We start from the raw sequence: 7,563 nt of genomic DNA on the forward strand, positions 1-7,563 counted from the left end.
CACCATATGGTACTGAGTGTTCTGCAGAGGCTTAGCATAGGGCTGTGTGACAGTGACTGCTACCCCAAGGCAAGATAATGGCATAATGTTTTCAGGGTTCATCACAGCATGTTTCAGAACTTCATTCCTTTTTATTGCTGATTAACGATCCATTACCTTGATACACAGATCTCTTCACAGTTCTCTTACCACTCAGGAAGAACCTTGGACAGGTGGGTCTTGCCATGGCTCCTACCAACTTACCCTGTGTGATGGACAAGCCATCTTTTTTGAGTCTCTTTGTTTCTTCATCTTAAAAATGAGTGATTACAACCCAAAGTATAAAATGAGTCCATGCTGTTGCAGGTGATTTGAATAAATTAAGCCGTAAGTCTTAAAAAAGATTCCTAATAAAAGTAGATGCTCCCCCTTCCAGTAAGTGGAACTTACTGTGGGCTAGACTTAGTGACTCACTTTCCAAAGAATAGAACATGGAAGAGGGAAAATGTTAACTTTGTTCTGGAGAGACCTTAACCAAACTATTAAGGTTGCTTAACACTTCTGATATATCATGTTGATAGTACTCTGATTTGACAAGATGAGCACTTCACCTCAATTCTCTCTGAAAACCCATAGTCCAGTTAGAGGACATTCTACAGCGTTATCAACATTTAAATTGTCAAAAGTTACGATAAACAAGGACTTAAGACCAGAGGAGGGACTTCCCTGGTGGCGCAGTGGTTAAGAATCTGCCTGCCGGGCTTCTCTGGTGGCGCAGTGGTTGAGTCCGCCTGCTGATGCAGGAGACACAGGTTCATGCCCCAGTCTGGGAGGATCCCACATGCCGCGGAGTGGCTGGGCCCGTGAGCCATGGCCGCTGAGCCTGTGCGTCCGGAACCTGTTCTCTGCAAAGGGAGAGACCACAACAGTGAGAGGCCTGCATACCGCAAAAAAAAAAAAAAAAAGAATCTGCCTGCCAATGCAGGGGACACGGGTTTGATCCCTGGTCCAGGAAGATCCCACATGCCACGGAGCAACTGAGCCCGTGCTCTAGAGCCCGTGCTCTGCAACAAGGGAAGCCACTGCAATGAGAAGCCCGTGCACCACAAAGAAGAGTAGCCCCCGCTCGTCGCAATTAGAGAAAGCCTGCACGCAGCAACAAAGACCCAACGCAGCCAAAAATAAATAAATGTATTTAAAAAAAAAAAAGACCAAAGGAGCTGAAGGAGATGTGATATAATGCATAGGATCCTGGACCAGAAGAGGCATTAGTGTAAAAGCTAATAATATCTAATCTGGAGTCCAATTAGTAGTAATGTACCTATGCTCATTAGTTTTGACATGTATTGTTACAATGTAAGATGTTAACATGAGAGGAAACCAAATGAATGTTAAACAGAAACACCATATGTTTGCAACTTTTTGGTAAATCTTAAAGGATTCCAAAATAAACATTAGGGGGAAAAATGAGGGTACTTTTCTACTGTCATTCTGGTTTCTAAGGCAGGACGTGGTGCACAGACCCTCAAGTGGTAGGCATTCCAGGATGAAAATCCCAGTTCCCCAGATTTGGACTCTAACCTCAGGCAAATTATTTAACCCCTCAGCCATTTAGTGAAAATTCCTGTGATAAGGGCAGCCTCATAGGGCATCACAAAACTAAGATTAAAGCGTTTAGCACAGTGCCTGGCGCTGAAGAAGCTGCCGCTATTCTTAATGCCTGTTCAGTTCTGCCAAGCAGCATGAATGACAGCTGGCTGGAATCCTGGTGGGAAAATGCTGGCGCTTGCTGGAGCGTTCTCTTTATTTCCTGTGATGGGACTTTGCAACCTGTCCTGCTGTTTCCTGGTAACCAGGGGTGCAGTCAGCCAGGTCTTTGAAAGCAGTTCACTTCTAGGTTTTGTTTGCAAGTTACAAGGAGAGCTAATTGGTGCAGCCCAGGTTGGAACATAAGCAGCCTCCTGGCCACTGAGGTGGACAGGGCAGGACTTGAGATGTTGCCCCCGCTGAGACTGCAGACCATGGAAGCCCAGCTGCTGGCTGTAAGTGCAGCCTCAACCAGGGCCATGGACATGGTCCCTACTTCTCGCTCCTTTCTCTTACCTGAGCTTCTGCAACAGTCTCTCCAAGTCTCCCTGTCTTCCCTCAGGCCCCTGCCTATCCCTAGGCCACACTGCAGCTGTGTGATCTAAAATTAATTGGATTCTATCACTATCCTGCTATTTTATCCCTGCCCCACTCTTCAGCCTAGAAGCCAATCTCCACGAATCTCCAGTGTTTTATCTAACCCTGCCATACCCTTCACCCTCTCTGCCCATGCCAAACCTGGTTCCTTTCAGTTTTCCAATTCTCCATGCCTTCAGGCTTTTGCTCATGCTTCCCCCTCCCAGCCTGGCTCCTTCAGTATCTCCTCTCCCCAACTTGGCCTCACTACCTTCTGTTCACCTGTTGCAATCAGTTTTTCATCACTCGCAAAGTTATCTTCCTGGATGCCCCTCAAGATGCTTCTCCACTCAGCTCCCCCAACACCCTTACTCTCCTTGTGGTACCACTAGTCTCCCTCTGTTCTAATAGCCTATTTCCCCACTAATCTGTGAGCTCTGAGTGGGCAGAGAGATGTCTTGTTCAGTGTCTGCCAGCCTAGTCTGCAAAAGTAGGGGCTCTATAAAGATTCGTTTGATGAATCATTGAAAGAATGGGCTTCACCTTCTGTATAGTCAATTAGATAGTTGAAGGACTTTTCTAGATCCTGGATACATTAAAACAAACATGCATTCTTGGGCTCTCTTCCCAGGAGAGTTAAAGAAATGAGAAAGAAAAGGACATTAAGATGAAATGCATTAGGGAGCAGAGAGCTGTAGGCAAAGAAAGTTGGGGTAGCCCTCAGGGCACATACTGGAGTCGGTGCCCAGAGATTAAGTTTAGGCTCTGCCCTCAGCCCCACCCACAGCTCCAAGGTGAGAGAACTGAACTTGACCTTCATATTAAGCCAGAAATCCTCAGATTTCAGAGCTAATGTGGTCCCAGGTGGGAGTGTCTTTGGGCTCTTTGTAGAAAAGCAAGTCCTCTTTGGAGAAAACCATCTATATTTGAGGTCTTGCCAGTTGTTTCTTCTTCCGGTTCGCTTCATTGACCTGGGTGATGGTGTCATGACTCCCTTTTGCCCAGGAGAATACTATCAAGGCCATCCTCAGTCTCTTAATGAAGGATCTGGAAAACCTTTCCCAAAACGTGGCCTCAGGGGAGCATTGCTGACCTTAAATGGTCCAAAGAGAAGATGTATAAGGGACTTAAAATAAGTAAAGTTCTGTCTTGGGGAAGAGGGAGCAAGCAGTCTTGTTGCTTGTAGTCCTAAGGTGGTAGAACTTGGCCAGTGGGTGGGTAGGAGTTGTAGAGAGATTTAAGCATCAGATAAAGAAGAGTTTTCTAAAAGAGAGCTGCTGAGAGGAAATAAAACTGCTTCATGAAGAGTGGATCTCCTAATCATTGGAGGCATACAAGTGTAAGCCAGACCCCCAAAGGCTAGTTACATCAGAATCACTTAGTGTGGCAGAGACAGTTGTTCCCTAAAGTGCTTCTTTTTTCATTGTGAATAGCAGTCTCAATTTTTAGCTGGATGTATGGTTGATCAGAATAGAGATTACAGTTCCTACCTATAGTCACCATGCTGTATATTACATGGACTTATTTTATAAATAAAGGAAACATCTTAAAGGGAACATTCCCTTTCCTCTAGATAATTGCTTTCAGATCTTTGCTGGAACTTGTTACCTTATCAAACAGCCCTTCCTTGATCATCACAGATCAGTTAATGCTTCTGCCCCCTGCCCCACCTCTAGCCATCGTTCTTAAGCACTGCCACATTCATAGCACTTAACCCCAACTGATAGTCCGGAGTCTGTGCCTCTTGAGTCCAGTGGTTCTCAACCTGGAGCGTGCATCAGATTCAGTAGATCTGGGATGGAGGCCTGAGAATTTCTATTTCTAACAAGTCCCCAGGTAGTGCTGATGTCAGTGGTCTGGAGACCACACTTTGAGAACCATTGGACTTGTCTGTTTAGGTCACTGCTGTATCCCAGCACCAGGAACAGTGCGTTGTGTTCTCTAAATGTTGACTCAAATTGCAGATATTATCTCATTCAGTAGCTTTAAGGCAAGTACTGTTATCCACATTTTACATATGGGGAAACTGAGGGTCAGAGTAAGTGAGTTGTCCAGGGGCACATAGCTAGAAAGGGTCAGAGCAGAGATTCAAACCTGCGCTTGTCGGTAACCGTGGAGCGTGCCCTCCTCAGTCACTATGCTGTCATACCTTTGTCAGGCTGGGGCTCAGTACAGTCTGGTTGAGGAGCAGGAAGAGGAGGACCCTCCCTGTCCTTGCAGAGGATTGGGAAGTAGATGGCAGCAGAGTGCCTCCTCCTGAAGGGAGCCCAGTGGCTGTTGAGTTTGCAGCCGTCATATATGGGTGGCCACCAGGTGGCAGCATTGTACAGATAGGAAGCCACCTCCTGGGATGGGGGGAGGTGTCTGGGTTCTACCACCATTAACTTCTGTGGCCCTAGGCATACCCCATTTCTTATGGGCTTTAGTTTCCCCATATTCACAGACAGAAGACTGGATCTCTATAATACATAAAGAAAACTTGCAGCTCAAATACCACCTATAAGAGACAGGTGCAGCTACTGAAAATCAAATGCCCCCAAACCAATTATACTGTTTCTCTTCTCCCACACTGAAAAAAAAAACCAAAAAACCCACCACCAACAACCCCCCCCCACATAATACTCCACTGTACTATCACTGTCCAAAACAAATATGCAAACCACAAAACCAAGCCACATGTAATTTCAAATTCTCTAGTAGCTATATTAATAAACTATAGAAAGTGACATTAATTGTAATAATACATTTTATCTAACCCAGTATATCCAAAATATTTTCACTTCAATGTATAATCGGTATAGAAATTATTACCAAGATATTTTACATTTTCTTTCTCTACTAAATCTTTGAAACCCGGTGTGTGTTTTACACTTAACAGCACATCTCAATTCAGACTAGCCATGTTTCAAGGCTTCAACTGCCACAAGTGGCTAGTGGCTGCCCTGTTAGACAGCACAGCCCTAGGATATTAATCGCAAATGTTTATTGAGGTAGGCACTGTACTGTTTTATATACATTATCTTAATCAGTCCCCATAATACCCTATAAATCAGGCAAGATTATTATCAGTCAAATTTTGCAGATAGGGACTTCCCTGGTGCTCCCATGACCCTTGGGGAGTTCGTCTGGGCTGGGGCAGATGGAGAAGGCTTTGGATGGGAGAAAAGTGAGGGGGATTACCTGGCTTGGGCCAGGAAAGCTGTTTGAACAAAGCAGTGGAGTGAGACTTTGTGGATGATGGGGAATTGGTGGCTGGCTTCATGAGAGGTGGGGCTGAGGGTCCTGAATCCAAGATCTCACTTTGATGTGGCAGGGTCCAAGGCAGGCAGGTGAGGGTTTCTGAACAGGGGGTCAGTTGAGCCAGGATCAGGTATCTGGGATTTGGAAGGTGAATCCAGCAGCCACAGGAGATCAGAGGAGAGACTTGGGCAGGGAGACGGGAAGGTAGCAGAGACTCTAGGAGGCAATAGGGATTTCTGGTTTATCCTCTGGGATCAGCTCCAGGAAGTTCTGTTTCTGAAATGAAAGCAATCTCATCTAGCCCAGGCATGGGGACTGAAGCTTTTTGCCTGTCCCTGGAGGCAAATGACTGTCACTGGACCTTGGAATCCAATAGCTCTAGACATTACCAGCTCCTCCAGGAAGACTCCCCTGACTTCCCAAGGAGCAAGTCCACCCCGGAGCCATGTTCTCTTACGTCAGAACCAGGCCCACCTCCGGCTCAGCCCAGCTTCCTCAGAGCTTTGACAATACTTCCTCATTCAATTGACCCAATTCCATCAGCCCAGAGAAGGCAAGGAAAGTGTATGTGGTCCCCTTCCCTGGGCAGATCTCAGTGTAGCTTAGGGGACCAGCCTCAGTGACTGAAAGCAGCCAGAGAGCAAGAGGGGAGCACCTGTAAGCGATACCCTGCATCTCCTATGAGCTTGGGGCGGGCCCACCGCACCTGAGACTGAGGCTGAAGTCTGTCCCAGGTCAGCCCGGTCACCTCAAGGCTGAGAGCCAGAGGCTCTGACTGTTCCTTCCAGGAAGGCCTTATTCCTCTCCTCTCCCTCCTGTTCAAGGTCTCCATTTCCCTGCTTACTTACTTCCCCAGAGCACGATCCAGGGGCCTGGGCCCCCACCTCGACTCCGTAGCAGCGGGCTGTACAGACGTCTTTCTAAACCAGCTGTTTTGTGACCTTTTGTGCTTAGAGGTCATGCCAGCCTGTGGCAAAACCACTGTGTACTGTATTTATTTATTCTGTTAGTTGAAAAAACAAGACTCAAATGCCCCTCCCCTGCTCGGTCCCCTGTGTAGTTCAGCATGACACTCTGTCTCGTGTATCCCTCTGTCTGACTTCCTGTGACATTGTGACCTGTTCTTTGTCCTACTTGGCTAATAAAAGAGAACCTGGCAGCACCAAAAAAAAAAAAAAAAAAAAAAAAAATGCTTCCACTGCAGGGGACCCAGGTTCGATCCCTGGTCCGGGAAGATCCCACATGCCGTGAAGCAACTAAGCCCATGAGCCACAACTACTGAGCCCGCGTGTCACAGCTACTGAAGCCTGTGCGCCTAGACCCTGTGCTCCGCAACAAGAGAAGCCACCACAATGCAAAGCCCACGCACCACAACAAAGAGTAGCCCCGGCTCGCCACCACTAGAGAAAGCCCACGCGCAGCAATGAAGACCCAATGCAGCCAAAAATAAATAAAATTAAAAAAAAAAAAAAAAGATCCCACATGACATGCGGTGTGACGAAAAAAATTAAAATTTTTTAAATTTTAAAATTCATTTTGCAGATAACGAAACTGAGATTCAGGGAGGCTTCTTGGCCAAGATCACACAGCAGGTAAGCAGAAGATTCTGGATATGAACTTGGCTCTGTCTGGCTCCAGAGTGTGTACCCGTCACCTTGACATAATCCTGCCCTGATAGATGTTAAGGATATGCAGTCAATGAGGCCCACTGATTGGGATTCCAAAGTCAGGGAATGCAGAAGCCCAAGAGCCAACAAGGCCTGTGAGGGCAGGAGGAGAGAGACCTTGAAGCTACCATTCTCCCACCCCTCTCAATGTTTGGCAGAGTTGAGCTTGCCTAGCAAACAGCCAGTGACTCTGTCAAGAAGAAATCATGATCTTAGGAAAATCATGTTAGCATGATGAGTAACTGAGCTTGCAAAAAAAAAAAAAAATTGGTGTCAGGAGAAAATGAAAATTGAGAAATGCAGGACAATAGGAATAACCTGCAGAGAGTACAGAAGAGGGCAGAATTCCAAGGGAGAGGGCTAGGCCCAAAGTGTGGAAGTCGTAGAGAGCAAGTCGTAGCTCTACCTCAGGAAAAATAGCAATAATGACAGTGTCAGTAGCTAAAATTTATTAAGCACTTACCAAGCAACTTAAATGTAGCGTCTTATTTCATCCTCATTATCATACTAGGAA

This window comes from Mesoplodon mirus (assembly GCF_964341445.2).
Source record: "Mesoplodon mirus genome assembly, chromosome: 5".
NCBI classification, from domain to species: Eukaryota; Metazoa; Chordata; class Mammalia; order Artiodactyla; family Ziphiidae; genus Mesoplodon; species Mesoplodon mirus.